This window comes from Saccostrea cucullata, unplaced genomic scaffold, assembly GCF_032062105.1.
Source record: "Saccostrea cucullata isolate Sc308-1 unplaced genomic scaffold, CSIRO_AGI_Scuc_v1 ctg6404, whole genome shotgun sequence".
Taxonomy (NCBI): domain Eukaryota; kingdom Metazoa; phylum Mollusca; class Bivalvia; order Ostreida; family Ostreidae; genus Saccostrea; species Saccostrea cuccullata.
This window is the reverse complement of record NW_026938426.1, coordinates 35,390-55,685: the sequence shown is the minus strand read 5'-3', so window position 1 is coordinate 55,685 and position 20,296 is coordinate 35,390. Positions and strand designations below refer to the sequence as shown.

At 33.9% G+C, this 20,296-nt stretch overlaps 1 protein-coding gene and 1 long non-coding RNA gene across 3 annotated transcripts in view; one reads left to right on the top strand and one right to left on the bottom strand.

Annotated features, from left to right (window-relative positions):
- The window catches only part of LOC134250221 (semaphorin-2A-like), a 74,073-nt gene that overhangs the window by 25,677 nt on the left and 28,100 nt on the right, over nt 1-20,296 (top strand). The window lies entirely within an intron of this gene.
- On the bottom strand, nt 604-7,816 carry LOC134250219 (uncharacterized). Of its 2 annotated transcripts, XR_009988444.1 has the most exons (4): nt 7,714-7,816; nt 1,498-1,620; nt 774-920; nt 604-706 (listed from the first exon to the last, which is right to left on the bottom strand). It is a non-coding gene; the product is annotated as an uncharacterized LOC134250219 (long non-coding RNA). The 2 variants fall into 2 exon arrangements; XR_009988443.1 differs by lacking the exon at nt 7,714-7,816 and having other exon boundaries at nt 1,498-1,720.

The following is a 20,296-nucleotide window of genomic DNA, read 5'->3' as shown; positions in this document are numbered from 1 at the left end:
TTCAGTGCCAGATTTCCTTTCTACTAAAATTTGGTTAATTATTATTTAAATCAGATTTTTAATAGTATTTTTTAATGGAAGAAGTGTTTTTGATATTTTGGTCATATTTATTTGCATGGAATTCAAATATATTACTTTTTGCGATTAATCTGACTAAATAATCCATGTTCTTGAGATTTATGTTTTTGTAAAATTATCATTGTTTTGGGATCGGGTTCGGGCTACAGTAAATATTTAGTAAGCATTGTGTATTCGTTAGGGAAAAGAGTACCAATTAATTTCCCATAGAACTCTATACAAACCTTAGGCCCTCCAAGTAATTTACTAATTCCCGTTCAAACAAATCTCTGATATCATTTGAAAGTTCGTTCTAAGCACTTATTAAAAACACGGAAAAAAATATACCGTTCCGTGGCGTTTATAGGTCAAATTTGCAGTTATTTAGAACTTACAGAGATCGGCAGTAAATGACACCCTGCCAAAAATATCAATCCCCACTCCTACAATCTCCCCTGGTATTTCTATATTTTTTGTAATATTCCCACATTCCATCATTTATTTCAAACATTAATATTTTTACTTTAAATTGAAAATATTTACATACCTGAATTCAGCCAATCAGGTAAAGCCTACCCATTTATTACTCTGCTTCATCTTGTTCAACCAGGAAATGATGTCAAAATCTGGGTCTTTGGTGCTCTTTTTCCTATACTTACATATTTACCTATCCCAGAATTAGTCAATTTTGTAATTTTCAAAGACCTTATACTTACCAATATACAAGTATGAAATTTGAGGCCTGTCACTTCAGTGTCTTGGAATCTGTGACCATCTTAATGAATGACCCCTCCCTGCTGCAGGTACTGTTCCAAAGAGTGAAAAACTTTCATTCCTGTGATGAAATCTGGATACAGTTGTCACTGTAATGAATAAAATATTTATAAAATAACATGATCTTGTTTTTTAATGTTAATAAAATGATATAAAGTCATGGTTGTGTCAATTTTTTCATAGGGGTGGATTCTACCCAGAATAAAGAAAAAAGGTCCAAAATTTGATAAATCATAGATAATTAAGCAAAATTAAAGGGTTTTAAAAAGACTGATATAGAAATTTTTTTATGCTTATGCAAAGTAAATTGTTAGAGACTCTGGTATACTAAATGATTCTTATCTAACCCCTCCTGTTGCTTAAGTATATACAAAAAAGTTTCCCCACCCCCCAGTGAAAGACACTTAGAGAAATAGCAGGTGCCCCCTATTATATTTGTTTACAATTAATTCAGACAAGAGAAAATTAATACTTTTGATAACAAATCAAAGTGCAGTATCTGATAGTCCTATACAGTACAACCATAATCTACATTATTGAATTTCATGCTTTAAAAAGGGGAATTTAGATGAATTTGTAAAAAATCAAGAAATGCAATAATTGACTTAAAACCCCAAAATGTACACCACAATAAGAGGCTGGAAAGTTAATAAATGAAAAATTTACCTGCAATGTACAGAAATCTGTTCGACAAAATATATCAGGTGGGTAGCGAGTCTCCTTCTTCTTCTTATATAGAGAAAATGCCCCCCGCCGATCAGATACCAAGCTCTTCCGGGTCCGAGGAAGCTGAAAGATGAAAGTCCTCTATAGTGTTTAAATGAAAATGAATCAATAAAGTTAGTCAAATTATGCATAAATCATAAAGAAAACAGCAATATTTATCAAGTTTTCTGAAAAATTACATATCTTCTACATGGCTGAATGCTTAAAAAATGGATCCGTCAAGGGTGGAATACATGTTTTACAATTTTACATGTAATTACATGTAAATATTAGAAAAGTCAAATGTGACACATGCAGTAATGCCATTCCAATAATTCAAGAAAAAAAAAATCAGAAGCCTTAGGTCACAATAATTAAGATTACATCATGTTGAAACTCTACATATTTGGTTAGCTAGTCTAAGGGAAGTAACTCTAAGTACAAAAACTGGAAAGCAGTAGAAAATGAGTTGCAGAGAGTCACCCTGATGAAACTACAAAGAGCAAAAAAAGGGAAAACACAGACCATTGTGTAGCTACAATATAGAAACAACCAAACTACAAATTGATCCCCCCCGCAGTCCAAGGGAGGTAATCCAGATGATCACATACACTACCGATATGATACGTCAAGACAGAAAATGCCCTCCTTTCACATGAACACCACAAAAGGCACTTTTAAGGGCCGAATAAATTATTCGAAAAGATACCAAACGTGCAAACGTATAAGAAACTAAATAAAAATCAAAGTACTGTGAGTACTGAAAGACGGTGGCATAAATGATTTTGTTTATAAACGTACATTTATTAAAAAAAGAATAAAATTTTCAGCAACGATGGATTTTTCTGGCTAGCAATTACTGCGACACGGGATCTTAATCTGAATTAAAGGCCAATATCCATGTCACGCAGTGGGAGTCGAATCCGCTACGTAAGGATGGACTTCTTCAAGTCCGTTAGATAGAATGATATATCGTTAAAATTATGAATGTCCTACGGACCCGGTGTAACGGCTTGTCCCGAGACACAGTTAGATTATTCTAACTACATGTACAAGTCTGTGAGTCCAAAGCAAACCCGCTACCGTAACGTCAGATGGCGACTTGCAGTAAATAATTAAGATTAAAGTAGATCTATACTCGCACTACGTCATTTACGAATAGTAAAACCGGAACCGCGAGTCCTTTTCCGAGATGGGAGTTTTTAACTATATTGGTTTGACTTTTACTTAGCGTTTTAAATATCCGGTAACGATTTTGTTCGAAGTCGGTCGCGTCAACAAACACATATTCTACAGTTTAAGGATAAATTAATTAAAAAGAAAAGGCTGGGAACAACATCTCGGTTGACAGAAATAATTAAGTAATAAAACGATATTTCTGTGAATGATGAATGTTTGATATGCCGCTTCGAAAACACGGACCATATACATGCTACATCAGAACATGACTGTATGACAGTGTATCAAACTATCGAGGCGACTATTGTCGGCGGCCAAATTGAAGCTAATAGTAATAATTCGGAAGAAAAGTAATGACTACGATTTGACATAGAAAATTTATTCATTTTTCTAATCAAACATGACCAAATTTACATTAAATAATAATAATTGCATAAAACACATACCCCCTCCCCCAACCTGCCTACCCACGAACCCCAATGCAAAATTATCTTTTGAATAAGTATTTGACAAAAGTTGATTCACTTGCAGCATACTTTGTTACTTTCTGTAACAAAATCATCCAGTTTCTGAGAATCAGTGAATTACTTTCATTTTCATCGTCTCCAATCTAAAGACAAGTGTGTTTATTTTTATTTTTCGAGTAAAAAAGGATAAATTCTAGGGACAATAGGTTTTGGGTGTGTATAATTATTGTTTTAAATAATGTACAAGCTTGTTAATACAAGTATACACTCAAACATTAACAATATTACAGAAATATGTGGCAATACATTACTTCTGGAAGAAAGAAAATAGGGGGGGGGGGGGTACCTTTAGTGTAGAGCTCATACCACGAAAAGTAATGCGTCAACATATAATTTTTTAAGCTTATTATTTTTCTTAAATGTAATTTAGTAAAAATAATGAAAATTTACGAAGTTTGAGTCCATAATTTTTTTTTAATGACCGAGATTGTCCTGGGAAGCATATTTTCTCACATTAAATTTTGATACAATAGCTTAACAAAGTGCATCTATTTATAATAATTCATGCAAAACAATGATATTTTATTGTTTAATAACATGGTTCTACTCTATTTTGGGTATTAAAGTTGAATATTTAAACTTAAATTAATTTATAAACAACAAAATCTAGGATAGGTAAAATTTCAGTATTTTACATTTCGGGGTATATACTCCGATAGGCTATAGCGGAAAAGTGAACATGTTGACATATAATTTTTCTTGTGTCTATCCATTGCTGGGATGTATGTCTATCGTATAAAAGCAGATTTGTAAAGATTGAGCCCATTTAGTGCCGAGTATAGAACTATTTTAAATGTTTTAAGTTTTTGTAAATTCCGATTTTTCACAATATATCTACCTGTATTTTAATATATAAATTTATATTTTTGTACTTAAAAGTAAATGGTAATGAATTCTCACTCTGATCTAGAATGTTTACGCACTATCTTAAGTACATTTGTCATCAAAAAACACAGCAAATAGGTATATACATTAAATTTTATAAATAAACAATTACAAGATTTCATTTAATGTGTTACGGATGATAATATCAAAGTGTCTAAAGCAGCGTCAAGTTTCCTCTTTGATAAAAACACCTTGGATAATTCCCACTTAAATCAAGGAATATCATTGCACATATTTGAGTTTCCCTTAATTCTTCAAATAACAGTCAGAAACCAATATCGCGCGCAAAAGGGGCATTGTGAAGATTTATTAGTACTAAAGTTATGGATAAATATTTTTACTATCATTCAACTAAATAATCTTATACATATATTGGCTATCAACATTGTCCACGCCTTTCGCTATTTCTGTAGCTCTTTGTTCTACCCTTGGATTTGATTAAAACAATTATCTTAGAAAAGTCCCATTTCTCTATTACACTAAAGAGGAAAAAAACTGAACTGCTTTCCAGACCAAAATCTATTTAAGACTTTTATTTCGAAACAATACTAGTATTATTTTCATAACCGGGTTTTTATAGTTTGTAACATTAAAGCATGTTGATAAAGTATTTTTTTTTTGGTCTAAAGTGTTTCAAAAGAATTCAGATACATTAAAATATGATAAATAAATACTTTTTAAGAATTTCATTTTGTAGCGTCCACTATTTTACGAGAAAAAATGCTTTGTACACGACAACCCTTGTATATTGCTCGAAAAAAAAGAAGAAAAAAAAAACCAGAATAACAAAATATTTTTCTGTCTCTATTTTCCGTCGTCTCAAGTCACGATATCAGAGTCTGTATATATACGTATGGAGCTTTCCCCAGAAATGAATATCTTATACATTTTCGCCGTGGTTTGCGATTATGTTATTTCTCATTCGTAATTAATATTCTAATATGCAACGTCCCTGCGAGTCCCAGTGCATATTTACTGCTTGATGAACACACTAGAAAACTGACCGATATTCAGCCCAAGCCACATTCCTTTTTATGTGATTCAGCTAAAATCACATGAAAATCCTAATACTAATATTAATTCATGCACATGTATATGAGTTCCCTTTTCGTATATTTTCGGTTAAATTAATTAGAGGCACGCTAGAGTATCTAATAAATAGGAATGAAATATATGGGTAAATTGTGTCCGTTATAGTCTTTGTAATTATAAATTTGACAAATTATACGTTAAGTCGGTTTTGTGTCCGAGATAGTCAAACAAAGTCTTATTTTCAAAAACTAGAATGATGATAAACTTAGCAAATTTTATGGCATCATATACCTCCAACAACCGTCACTACGAACTGATTAAGATGTGGTGATCTTTTTTCTTCTTTCCTAAAATTCATATCTTCGTTTTACTAATATAGCATTGAAAACAGATACAAGAAACAATCAAAAGACTATGTTTAGAAACATTAAACTATTCAAGTTTTATTGTAAAAAAAAAATCCACAAAGCAGTGTTTCAGTAAAAAAAAAAACCAGCCGTGTGTTGTTTATTACTAGCATTTGATTTCAGAGTTTTTCAACAAATATTCGGTAATTTAAAGAAACACAACGTGCATAGAAAATGATTTTTCGAACATGTGAGAAAAAACGAGAAAATTGCAATTGTGTACGAGTTGACATGTGTAGTTTGCACACGAATATACGAGTCGGTTGGTGTACGAGTTAGTTTAGTTCGGTGTAATGAATATTCATGAGGCGAGAAATACTGATAACAGCAATTATCGGGAGTTAGGCTTTGTATCCATCAACGAAATGTCTTTAAAATAACTTCAATGTATTTGTTACTTATGTACATTTTATTTTCAAACATCGAAATCAGTCTACTTTCATTATTTTGACTTTGCAAAAATCGCCGCTAGGGTCCCTGTGTGTTTACACTGACCAGCAGCTATAGACTGTGGCTATAAATAGCCACCGTCTAATTAACACCAGGCCACCATCCTACACTTCCAAATGTACACATATATAGCAAATCTTATAAATACACAATTACATGTACATGTAAAATACATACATAAATTTAGGAATACATACAAACATCTATTATGAGATCAATCTGATACATTTTCTTAACTTACCTTTCTCCTCTGGCCATGTCAACTACACATTGTTTACCAATTTCCATCCTCTGTACCCCCCCCCCCCAATCTCTACAAAAGACCCAAAATCACCTCTAACCCCAATTCCACAGAAAAATAATTCAAATTTTGGCTAATTTTTCTCTCGAAATGTCTTCAATATTCAAATAAATAGCTAAAAATAACTTTTCATGACTTTCACTTCACTTTACATATTAAAAAATGGGGTCTTTATAGGGAAAAGAGTACCAATTAATTTCCCATAGAACTCTATACAAACCTTAGGCCCTCCAAGTAATTTACTAATTCCCGTTCAAACAAATCTCTGATATCATTTGAAAGTTCGTTCTAAGCACTTATTAAAAACACGGAAAAAAATATACCGTTCCGCGGCGTTTATAGGTCAAATTTGCAGTTATTTAGAACTTACAGAGATCGGCAGTAAATGACACCCTGCCAAAAATATCAATCCCCACTCCTACAATCTCCCCTGGTATTTCTATATTTTTTGTAATATTCCCACATTCCATCATTTATTTCAAACATTAATATTTTTACTTTAAAATGAAAATACAGCTTACTCCACTTATATTGAACTCGCTTATTTTGAAATTCCGCTTATTTTGAATTAAAAATAAATCCCCAGTTTTTGACTCTCATATTCTTTGCATTAAAATAACAGTTATATTGAAATCGGCTATATTGAAATTTCGCTTATATTGAAGCCACTGATCGATCCCCACAGGTGACAATGAGTTGTTTTCATAACGGTTATATTGAAGTACTCCCTGGCAGCTGTCGTTACGGTTGGTGACAGAAATTATGCCTGACTGACCAGTTGATATAAAAAGGTGTGAATAATTAAGTTTTCACCTTATGTGTTTTTATACTCCATGCTCTTACGAAATAAAATTATTCACTGCTAAATTCTTCGTTTCCATGTATATAATACGGAAGTATTTAGGCTAAAGGCAACATAGTAACCCCCACAGATATAGAAAAAACTTAACTTTCAAATTAAATACGTACTGTTAATGGCTAATGATAAACCTAAATTCGAAAAAGCTAAGAGATCAACCCGAGTACACTTACGATGAAATACATGCAGCATACAGCAGTACTCAACAGTTTGACATCGGTGATTTTTCCCCAAAATGTAAATAAATGCGATCGGGGAATAAGAATGAAGTTGAAGATTGTTTTATTGATAAAAAAGAAAGAAACAATTCTTTTTAACTTTCAAGGACTTAATATTCCATGTCATCTGTACACTGTTATAGGTAAACGATGACATTAATTTGTTTGGGTTTGTTCTTTATTTTAAGATCGGGATTGAACTTTTAATTAAAAAAATGGCGGCTTCACGATTTCGCTTATATTGAATTACGGATATATTGAAATAATTTGCATGATCCCCTGAATTTCAATGTATCCGGAGTAGGCTGTATTTACATACCTGAATTCAGCCAATCAGGTAAAGCCTACCCATTTATTACTCTGCTTCATCTTGTTCAACCAGGAAATGATGTCAAAATCTGGGTCTTTGGTGCTCTTTTTCCGTTAACCACATGTTCAGACATAAAAGTGTAAAACAGAAAGAAATTTATGGGCAACAATCTACATGTAGGTGTACTGTAGGTCAGGCTTAGACTGAGAATTTTTCTGTTACGCCTATCAACAGCAGCCACTGGCTTCTCCATTTGCATATTTGTGTGTTTTGATGTAACATCACAGCTGACCAGCAAGTACTCGTTGTGTGGTCTTCAAGGTGATGTCTGAGTTATCCATAAAATTTGTGCTTAAGTTATGTGTGCACAATAAATGATTAATTATAGACATGGCTACTTTTTTAACTAGACCTTACTAGCTGACTACTGTGCACTTAGATATGAAGCATTGACCATGATTGAAACTTGTTTTCATCCCTGTGCTTAGATTTACCATATCTTGTACTACACCTTAAAACGATACAACATTAATAAACCGTTCAATCTTTTTAAAATATACATTACTCAGTTAGTTACTGTCTTTAAACCACCAAACAATTACTGTAAAATACAAAACTGTATTAATTGAGATAGTACACTATGATTCCCTGGAGCTGCCTGTTAGCAGAATTCACAACATAAGAAAGTTTGCACATTTATAACTTTTAATATGCAGATAAAGAACAGACAATTATCAAAATATGGTGGAAAAGGTCGCATATAAAAATTTTGTGGGGAACTGGGGAGGCGGCCAGTGTTACAATTTAACTACCCAATGTAGGGGACCCACTGGGAGCCCTATGTGAACATAGGTGCACAGAGCATGAACGAGTCATCGCGTTCTGAGGAGGGTAGTGATGCCTGCCCTTCTCGCCCATCTCCTGAGAGCTACCTGGTATAATGCATGAAAGGAAGGACCCAGTAGACTGCCCTACGGGTGCCCCCCCCCCCCCCCCAAAGAACATGCCCCAGCCTGTAGCATCCCCTCCCTAGGTAGGGAGGTGGATTAGGCACCAGCAATGGACTAGCTGTGAGCCTCTCTATTACAATTAACCTTTAAGTACTGCCTTTTGTTACTAACTTTTTTAACCAACTTGATAGTAAACATAACACATGCCCCCTGCTTTAGTAGCAGGTGGGAGGAGACAACAGGTTTTGGAGCAGAATTAGTGATCAGCTACCACAACGCACTCCCCAGTCCCGCTTCAATGTCCCCCACAAAATTATAGCAATGTTCTGTGTTTAACATAAAAAGTAAAATGATTTAACTATGAATATAAATGTCTATGCTCTGACCATCCATGTGTTTACTACTGTTTGCACGTAGGGAAAGAAAAGTCTCTGTTTCACTGGCTTGTGGCAGGAAATATTCTTTGGTTGTTCTGCAAGAAAAACTGCATTGCTGCTTGAAGATTATTCAAAAATATTTGGTTGCCTACATTAGATAAATGTGTGCCATCAGTACGGTAGAGGTCAATTTCTGTTGCTTTGATATTATGATCATGTTCAATAACACATCCCTGTACTTCCTTAATCATAACTATTTTCATTAGCTTGTTTATTCTGACCCTTTTCTTATTGATTTTTGACCCGTCCCCAAGAGGTGCATAATGCCAATAACGCCTTGGTAGTAAACATGACCAGACTAGCTTAGTGTTAGGCCACAGTGCATTGTATCTGTATAATGTGCATTGTGCCATATGTGAGAAAGATTTCGAGGTAATGTCACCAGAAGTCAGATCATTTGATCCGACATGAAAAATTAACCAATCAGGGGGAGAAAATTTAACAGCCATAGTTGCTATGGTTTGTTCAACCTGATGCCACTGAAGTCCCCTTACACCATTCCAAGTTATTGAAGCTGGCAAGTTTAAATTAGTACCCCCAGGCCTATGTTCTGCTGATCCAATTATTCAAATGGACACACCTGGAAAGCTTTGTTGAAATTAGAAAGGACTAACTTTTTGAAGTTTTAAAGCATATCAAAAATTGTAACATTCTGAAATATAATTCCACAATTGTTAATCAATGATTTTGAAGTTGTTCCTAACCGAGACCTTGAAAATCTGTACGAATGTAGGTTTGATAAGCATTCGAATTCCATCCCCCTTGTGCTTTGAAGTGGTTGATTGATACCCCTTGTTTTGCTAATTCGGTGGCCATACCTATGCGAAAGCTATGTGACCTATAATGACCCGGGACTTGCAAGAAATTGGGTGCTTTTTGCAAAACTGATTGAAATTGAAAACGTGTACTGGGTTTGTTGTTCACATGCACAAGCAGCAAGTTGCAGTTGCTTGACCTAGATTTGATATACTCTCTGATCTGATTAACAGGGCGGATCTTATAGTCAGATTGACTGGTTAATTTGACTAAAGTTGAGAGACCTATCTGATCAGTTTTGGACTTTTGGATTTTAACTGTGAGATGATCTGTTGAAAAAAAATGTAAATCAGAGAGTTGAATGCACAGAACTTCGCTTACTTTCAATAAACCAAAATAAGCTATACAGAAGGATGCCGAAAAAGTGAAGCTTCATAAGCAGATCGACACACAACTGGAAGGGTCTGAATAAATTTGATGAAAATGGTAAGAGAGATGGGAATTCGTAAATCTTTGTTTACTCCGGCTGATCTACATAGGCCTTCAAGTGTTTTTGATACTACATATACTTTAGTTGTGTCGTTGTGACCGTTGATTTTGTGATGATGAGAAATGGCACTTAAGTACAAATTAACTGTTCGGTATGAATACTTATGGATGGACAAAAAGGCTATGTAGTGTAAAACCTGATCTACCGAGACTGGCCAGGATTGATCTAACCAATATTGTGTACAAAAACCTTGAAATCGCTCAAGTGCTGTGTTGTATGCTTTTTGTGTGTTGGCAGATAGAGAGTCGTTTAAAAGCCTTGATGCCTCTTCTTCTAGATATCCCATACATGGTTTGGAACCGGTGTGGGGAAGAAATCTGCTTCTTGTGCGAGATATCGGAACCTAGCCCACTGTGAACGAGATATTGCATCAGCAATTGAGTTTGCTTTAGTAGGAATATATGATGCTTTAATTTGTATGTTGTATTGTAGTGTAATGAGTACCAGTTTACGGACAATGTTCATGACTCTATCTGATTTGCTTGTAGAGTTGTTAATAATGTGTACCACTGACATGTTGTCAATGTGAAAAAGAAGTTTGGTGTTTTGAAGGTATTTGTTACAAAGTGTTTGAGCCACCAGCACAGGGAATAGTTCCAAAAATGTCATGTCTCTAAGAATGCCCACTGAGCCCCAGTCTTGTGGCCATTGACCCCCAGCCCACTTGCCACCAAAATATATCCCAAATCCACCCCGCTCTCCCCCAGCACTGTCTGTGAACAATTGAACGGTGTGGCTGTCAACCAAATGGATGTTAATAACTGATACTCCATGAAGTCTTTCAAAAAAGTTGTCCATACGAGTAGGTCAAGTTTGATATTTTGTGTTATTCTGATTTTGTGGTGTTGTTTTTTGATGCCAATGGTAGAATTAATGAGGCGTCTGTATAATGCGCTACTTGGTGCTACCACTCTGCAAGAAGTCCCAATAGTGACTGCATTTGTTTAAGTGTGACCTTTTTGGCCTGCAACACTGTATTGATGTTTTCTTGTAATTTTACTATCTTATCTGTAGGTAGTGACATGGTCATGTTGCGAGTGTTAAATCTAATGCCTAGGAAAACGAAGTCCTCAGTTGGTTCTACAGTCTTTTCCTCAGCTATCGGTATGCCTAAATCTGAGCAAAGGGTTCTAAAATGTTGCAATGTATTTGCGCAACCCACGTAAGACTTGGGCCACAAAAAAGAAAAATCATCTAGGTAGTGAATAAGCATTGCCCGAATGTTGTTTTGTATGCCAATGTAAGAAGGATGCTAATTTCTCCCACAATGAACAACTTATGGAAGACCCAAAGGGTAGCATTTTGTCGAAATAATATTGACTTTGAAATTTAAACCCCAAGAGGTCAAAATCAGCTGGTGATATGGGGATAAGGCGGAAGGCGGATTTTATGTCAGATTTAGCCAGTAATGTGCCAGTTCCTAAAGAAGCTATAATATCTGCTGCCTCATCAATGCTTGCATAGTTAACAGAGCAGGCCATCGGATCAATAAAATCATTGATAGAACTTCCTTCTGGATATGAGAGGTGATGAATTAAATGCATATCACCGTCCTTCTTGGGGACTAAACCTAGTGGGGAAACTTGTAAACAAACAAATCGAGGGTTTGGAGGTCCTGCTACTTGTTGTAGCGCTACAATGTACCTCTTTACTGATTTTATTTTCAGCTATTGTCAAATTTTCATATAAACTATTGAGATTTCTGCATTCTCTTGTCCCCCGTTGGTCCTGATATTGTAGCCTAAAACCAAAAGTAAAACCCTGAAGTAAAAATTTTGCATGTTCATAGCCTTCCAAATGTTTTGCCAATGAGCTAGTTTTTACTGTTGTCTGTCTTAGTGAGTAAACCTAGCGATTGTTTTGAGCACTTAACTTGAGGGTGTTTTCCGCCGCACTGGCTACACATGTGGTTATACCTGCATCTGGGGAAAAAAGGACAGGGTTTACCAGCATTGTAAACAAAACAGCAACCCCCAGTTTGTTTGCCTAATGGTACTTTATTTGAGGGAGTATTTTGCATGCTTGTAACTTGCTGACTATAACTTGTGTGTGTATTTCCAGCTGATACATACATAAGCCAGTATTCAGAATTAACTTCACCCCATGGAGTATTAGGTGAAAGGGCTTTGCGTAGACGAAACTGCTCATCATACTTGTACCAAGTACTGGACATGCTTGCTGCCAGCCAAATGTCTCTGATATATTTTAACAAATCCTGTGCTTTAGAACTAAACTTTTCTAACATAATGCTAGTAAATATCAAAAATGCTAAGGTCCATTTCTCTATAGGTAAGAAAGTGTTTTTCTTAGAGTTAGCAACATATAAAGTGCCATTCCTAATCTGCAAGTTGTCCTGCGAATCGAAATACTCTAACTCTGCAGCTGATTTTAGGAGCAATGACAAATCGATAAACTGACCTTCCCAAATCTTATTTTTTAGTTTATTTGGAATATGGGCTCCTAAAGTATCAATAAAACTGAGCTGACATATTGGGTTATTTTGCACATGTTGGGCATGTAATGAGACCTAAGACTCACCGGATAACTCTGATTCTTGTCCTGTAACAGTACTGGGAAACGTCTCATGGCCCGACAGGGTCGGCTCTGCATGAGGTTGAAGAGGGTTCTCCGAGAGACGCAGTGTTTGCGCCTCCAGGCGGGGACGCTTCTTTTTACCTTTTCCTCTGGCTACTGAGCCGATATCATCTCTGCGCCGTTTATTGGCGACTGTTCTTTTATCTCTTACTGGGGCATGATGCTGTAGGTAAGATGTGGACAGATTAGCCTTTTATGTCTGGCTTTATTAATCTGGCCACGATGCTGGAATGCTCCAGAAGATGCTGGAAAGTTCCGGTTAACAAAGGATGGATAGCTCGTTCGATGTATGAGACCGAATTGAATGGTGGTTAACTTGTACAATACATATTTCGTAATAACACCCAAGCCAACCTAAATTAATTTGTACTATTTGATATTCATCAAATAATTTTGATTGAAATATAGTCAATAGTGCAAAAGAACGACGGTATCCTTATAACAAGACAGGTCTTAAACGAATGAGAACCATGTACAAAAGACGACGGCATCCTTACCTATCCAAACATGCCCAAACTTATAAGGCCGCAACGATTTGTGTGGCGGGAAGCTTAATGTTCATCACGGGAATCATTCATTAAATCGATCGTAATTTTACTTGGTTCTTATTTTCTGATATCATAAAATCGATTTTATGATATCAGAAAATACTAAATATTTTTTTATATCAAAAAAGGGAATTTCTGATATGAAAAAATGATTTTCCGATATCAAGAAATCGATTTCTTGATATCAGAAAATTTAAATTAGTTTATGATAACAAGAATTTGAATTTTTGATATCAAAAAATTGCTTTCTTGATATCAAGAATTCTTGTTTTTTTATATCAGAAAATGATTTTCTGATATGAAAAATTCGAAGTTTTGATATCAAAAAAATCATTTTTTGATATCGGAAATTCGAATTTTTGATATCAGAAAATCAACAAGATTTGTTGATATAAAAAATTCGAACTTCTGATATCAGGAAATCATTTTTTGATATCAGAAATTCGAATTTTTGATATCAGAAAATGATTTTCTGATATTAAAAATATAGTTTTTGATATCAAGATCTCAAAAAATATTTTTTGATATTAAGATTTCGAATTATTGATATCAATAATTTCTTTTTTGATGCCAGAAAATACCTCAAAAATATTTAAACGGCGCTTCATACACATTCAGTATTAAGTGTAGTGCCTCGATACGGAAAATTTTACCCGAAAAGTTTTGTCGCGTGTTTACGCCATTTTTCACGTTTTCATTATCGACCGAGGCAGTGGCCGATCTATTTATATTTGTATGGCAAGCCCTTTTGCCATTTATTCTTAAAAAAAATGTTAAAATTACCATGTTATTTATCATTTTAGAGAGATATATATTTTAAAAATAGAGATATCTCTCAACTAATAGAGATGTCTCTCATTTTTAAGAGATATCTCCTTGAGAAAAAAATATCTTTTAAACTTAGAGAGAGATATCTCTTATACTTAAAGAGATATATCTTTTATAAGAGAAATATCTCTTCCACTTGAACAGATTTTTCTTTTCACTTGAACAGAGATCTTTTTATATATTCCACCTAGAGAGATATCTCTTTTACCTTGGAGATAATTTTCTAAGTAAAAGAGATATATCTCAAGCAACAAGAGATATATCTCTAACTTTATCTTAAGAGATATCTCTTAAATTGAGAGACATCTTTTAAAAGTGTCTAAAAGAGATATCTCTCAAGCAAAAAGAGATATCTCTCTTCATTATCTTTATTGAAATTCCATTTATAATGACTTCTTTTTCCGGAAGTAAGAGTAAGCTTTTTATTCACGGTAGTACCTTTAAGTATTTTTAAATTTTATGGCAAGCCCTTTTGCTTTTTATTCGGAAAATAAAATTTATCATAAAGTTACAGAAATATCTTTTATTTCATATCTTTCATTTCTCTTCAAAATGGAGATCTCTCCAAACTTTCGTGAAAAGAAATATCCCTGAACGTTTAAGAGATATATCTTTTTCACCTACAAAGATATCTCTTTCACTAAAAGATATATTCATATATCTGTTACTTTGAAAGATATTTCTCCAAGTAAGAGAAATATCTCTTATAGTTTATCTTAAAAGATTTCTTTCAAAGTAAAAAAGATATCTTTAAAAAGTGTCCAAAAAGATATCTCTCAAGCAAAAAAAGAGACATCTCTCTTCATTACATTTATTCAAATTGCGTTTTTAATTTCCTCTCCCTTTACCGGAAGAAAGCTTTATATTCAGGGAAGTACATTAAAGTTTTCTGAAAAATCTACATAATCTACATAATAGCTTTGCTTAACATGAGACATTATTCAGTGTTGTCTAGATTTCAAACTAGTTATAGTTGATTATTTCAAAAGCTGATAAAATTCGGTCCACTGCATTTCCTGTCGTTTTCCTGAATAATGAATTTTTAGCATGTTTATCAACAAAGTTGCCATTACTACATATTTACATTCCGTATATTTTCCATTATGACATTCATTAGAAATCCACCACATTCAATTTTCTATAACACACGCGAAACCTTGTCACCGCGCGTTAGAATACACAGTAGGAACTACATGCATTTTCTATAATCTAGGAACAACAAAATGTACAATGTTTTGACTCAATTTAATTAAAAACTATAACCCTGTTAAATTAACGTAAAAATACTACAAATGTGCGTGTAAAATTGATTTGTTACTTATTTCCTCGCAATTTTTGTTTGCGTTATTGAACTTTGCAACGTCATCTGACGTCACAAGCGGCTCTTACGTCTATTAACCACGTCAATTTTGAAGAGCGCTAAATTCACATTAAAGATTAACGAAATAAGCAATTATAAAGAAGGAAAATTAGAGAATGTAAATATAAGCATTGAATTAATATTTTTGGCTGTCTTCGTCCTACACACCTGGCCGTGCCGACAAATTTATCATACCGCGCTAACGCGCGGTATTCAATTTGTCGGCAAGGCCAGGTGTGTTATAGGACCGAAGACAGCCAAAAATATTAATTCAATGCTTAATTTTTGTTTCAAGCAAGGGAATTACGTATATCTTTTTTGTCTTCACAGTTCATATATTACTCTGGGTATGACATACAAAGTCTTTTCTCAGAGCAGCGACATTATTCCAGAGACATAACTTCCCGTCTCGCTTGCATATAATTAAAATGGGAGGGTATATCATTTTATTTTAAGGATCACTGGAAAAAAGAGATATCTTTTTCATTAAAAGATATATCTCTTTAGCTTAGAAAGATATCTCTTTTTTAATATATAAAGATGCATTTCTCTCACTAAGAAAGATATCTCTTTTAACTTTTTGAAGAGATATCTCTCAAGCTTTAAGAAATATCTCTCTCGCTTAAAAAGATGTCTCTCTAGCTTTAAATTATAACTCTCTGAGTAAAAGAGATATTTCTCCTGCAAACAGAAATATCTCTTATCTAAAGAGATATCTCTCAAAGGTATAAATATATCTCTGTTAGTGAAAGAGATGTCTCTTTAGGCTAAAACGATATCTCTCTATGCAAAACAGATATATCTTTTTGAAATCACGAATAAAAATTAGAAGGGCTTGTCATTAAATTTCGACATATTCATGATATTGTACATTATAACTTTACTAAAATGACAAGTAATTCAGTGTTGTCCAGATTTCAAAGAAGAAGTGTGGTTTCTATATAAATTTTGCCCTGTCATTTTCTAAAAAATAAAACTGGTGTAAAAGATGAAAACTAATGCTTTCTGAATCATTGAAATTCCATGCAGAAAAATCATACAAATCATTTTTCTCCCATGTGTTTTTAAATGCTAATTATGACGTCATAAACATGTGCATTTTCCAGTATTTTCTTCAAACGTTGCAGAAGAAACAAATTTAAATGGTAATTCGTTGTGCCATATTCTTTCCTGATTTATGAAAGTCATAAACTTAAACTTATGTAATATTTAAGCCAGTTTCAAAACTTTTTGATGACATTACATTTTTAAGGCACAATAAAGCTAAAACCATACCTTCTTCTTAGTAATTAGTAATTAGTTGATTATTTCATAAGCAGAGAAAATTCGGTTCATTGCATTTCAGTTTATATGAGATTGAGATTATATGCTGACTTTCGTTTTCCTTAATATTAAACTTTAAGCATTTTTGTCAATGAACTTGTCATTATAATTTGTTGTTTCAAACAAGGGATTCATGGCATTTTGGTCTACATAGTACTACTAAGTACATATATTATTCTAAGTAGTGCATGCTCAGCCTTCTTTTTATAACAGCGAAACTATTCCAGAGACTTTACTTCCTGTTTCGCTTTCGTTTTAAAGGGGAGAATTTCTTATTTTATCTTAAGGATCACTGGAAAAGAGATATCTCTCTAGCTTTAAGAGATATCTCTCTTTGCAAATCTAAAGAGATATCTGTCTTACTAAGAAATATATTTCTTTTAACCTTGTTAAAGATATATCTCTCTTACTTAAAGAGATAAAGAGAAATCTCTCTCTCTTTTGTTTAAAGAGATATCTCTCTAAGATGTAAAGATATATCTCTGTAAGCTAAAGAGATATCTCTGTAAGCTAAAGAGATTTCTCTCTGTGCTAGAGAGATTTCTTCTTTATTGAAAGAAAATTTTTATTTCACGAATAAAAAGTAGAAGGGCTTGCCATATATTTGTATTAGAAAGTGCACTTTCGGAAATGAAACGTTATTTCATTATTACTTCAGTAAAATAGTTCTTTGATAATAAGATTTTTCAAATCATGAGTTAAATATTTTAAAAACTTGCTTTTAACTAAGTCTTAATTTTTGAACGTAAATCGTCATGTTTTCCGGGATAATGATTAATTAAGCGGTAAAATGATGAATAAAAATTGAAAAAGTCTTCATCTAGTAAAAAAAAAGAATTGTTTGAATATGCCACAGTTGTGAAAGACACAAGGATAAATACTCAAGCCCCAGAGGGGCTTAAGTTATCTAAAACGACGCTAGGTCATCGATTTATTCAGTTTATATACACGAAAAGATATCAATTTTGTAGATAAAAATACTTCTAGAAACAAAAATGGCTTATCTTGAAAAAGTCTGTAAATTCAAAGATATTTAGAGTTAAATGTCGGATTCTATTCTATGGCGAATAAACAATGAGTGTATCTCCGAGTTTCTGTACAGAGATTTCGCGCATTCTTTTGCGTACGAATCTCAGGTAAATTTTACAGTCGCCGACAAAGCGTCATAGGACGAGTCCACTATTTACTCTGAAAGGTGACGCAAGTTACCCTATCGTTAACAAAGTATACGTTGCATGGCCAGAAAATGTATGGTTGTACCCCCCATACTGAAATTGTTTTCCACGGGCCTGAGAATGATATGCATGTGCACGTTGAGTGACAGTAAAATAATAGCACAAAAAATTGATGTTAAATTCTTATCATAATTTTAATTCGCGAATGGATGGTTGATTAACAGAATTTTCATAGATTTCAGCACCATAAAAATGAAAGCGAGTAATATTTTTTCGCGAGTGACGCTTCTCGCGAAATAAATTCCTCGTGTATAATTAGGAATCTACAGTAAACCATTATTGGATATTAATGACACTTCCTAGCTGACTTTCTACAGCTTGAGTATCTCCGACGTTTTGTCAGTAAATACTTGTTGTTTTTCTACATTTTGAATTGCGCCGTGCAGCAGAGCATGCTCTGCAGAAATATTTGGCATCATTACGTGAAAAAAATTCAAGGTATCAACGCCTAGTTTATCATGAGATCTGAATAAAAGTAGACCTTCATCTTTTTTGAAGACTAAATATTCTTATCATTCATCACTGACATAATTATACATTGATAAAGAAATGAATGAAGATCTCTATTAATTAATTAATTAATTTATTAATTAATTTGCTCTGAAGACAGTCCGCTTTGCATCAATTTTACTTGTATCATTTTTGTATTCGTGGTCGTTTTCCGTTTTACCACCATGTAAATATTTGCATCAATTTTTCTCTCATTGTGTCAGTGTTGATATTTTTGTATTTTGATTTTTTTTACCTCTATATTTTAGTTCTTACCATGAATGTTCCATCAACCAGGTCATTGAAAATATCATCACATCATATCGTTGTGTGTTTTTCGTTTCTTCTCATGGAAATTTTGGGGGTTTACACTAGCTGCATGCCAGCATAGTTAGTCTGTATGGTTTTTGCCGTGGTTATCAGCTTGGGTAGCTCAATTGATAGAGTAACTGATTCTGCACTTGTCCTGGGTTTGATTCCCCGTCCAGCCGTGCATTTATGCCTTAAAGTTTCCTTTTACTTAATTTGATGTCATTGATCACCTTGGATTTGCAGATTAAAGTCCTGCCAGGATTAATAAGAACTTGGATTGTGTTTTTGAGTTTAAGACAATTTAAGAATGGAGGATTATAATAGTTTAGGGCCTGGGCTGCTGAGTGGTGAGAACTTCTGAGTAGTAATGCAGGGATCCCAGGTTCAATTCCCGATTCATCCATAAATAACTCCTTTCCTGTTACAGTATACAATTATGGACTGTTTAGAAGGGAGACATCACCAGTTATCAAGTCTGAGTAGGGTTGTCACCCTCGGGCGCTTGCTGTCTCCCGTCTAAACAGTCCATAATAGTTTTATTATCCTGAAGAATCTAATTATCAATTAGACAGAGTAGAAAATAGTAATCAAACTTTAATTTTGTGTCTCCGTCTCTGCTCTGATTCCATACTTTTAAAATATGTCAACAGACAACTCAATCTGACGTCATCGTTAGAATTTATTGTTTACCGATCCCGCATATTAGTAATACTTTATTACATGATTAATCATAAATAAGAGTTATCTCGCTTAAACCACTGTAATTTCATTCGAAGGGCGACAACGCAGTTGTAACCCTGCTTACTCATTTTCGCTATTTCATTGTCATCTGGAGGGTGACAACAGTTGTCACCCTGCGCGTGAGGGAGACATCACGAATTGGCTCACCTCACGTGACATGCTTTAAACCAATCAGATTGACTGTATAATTCTGAAGGATAATAATATCAATTGCTACACGTGATGTGAAGTCTATACGAGGGTTGTTTGAAAAGTTAGTGGACTCCTGTCATATCTTTTTTATTTGACATGTTATCCGGTGGCAATATTTTGACAATTAATTCAAATGATGTGTTTTAATTTTTTTTCTATATATCGATATATTCAAAACGTGCAAAAATAGGGTCACGGAGCAGGTCAAAATTTAGTAACAAAAAAGACACTAAATAATGTATGTACAGCAAAACTCGGTTTTAACGAAGTCACTGG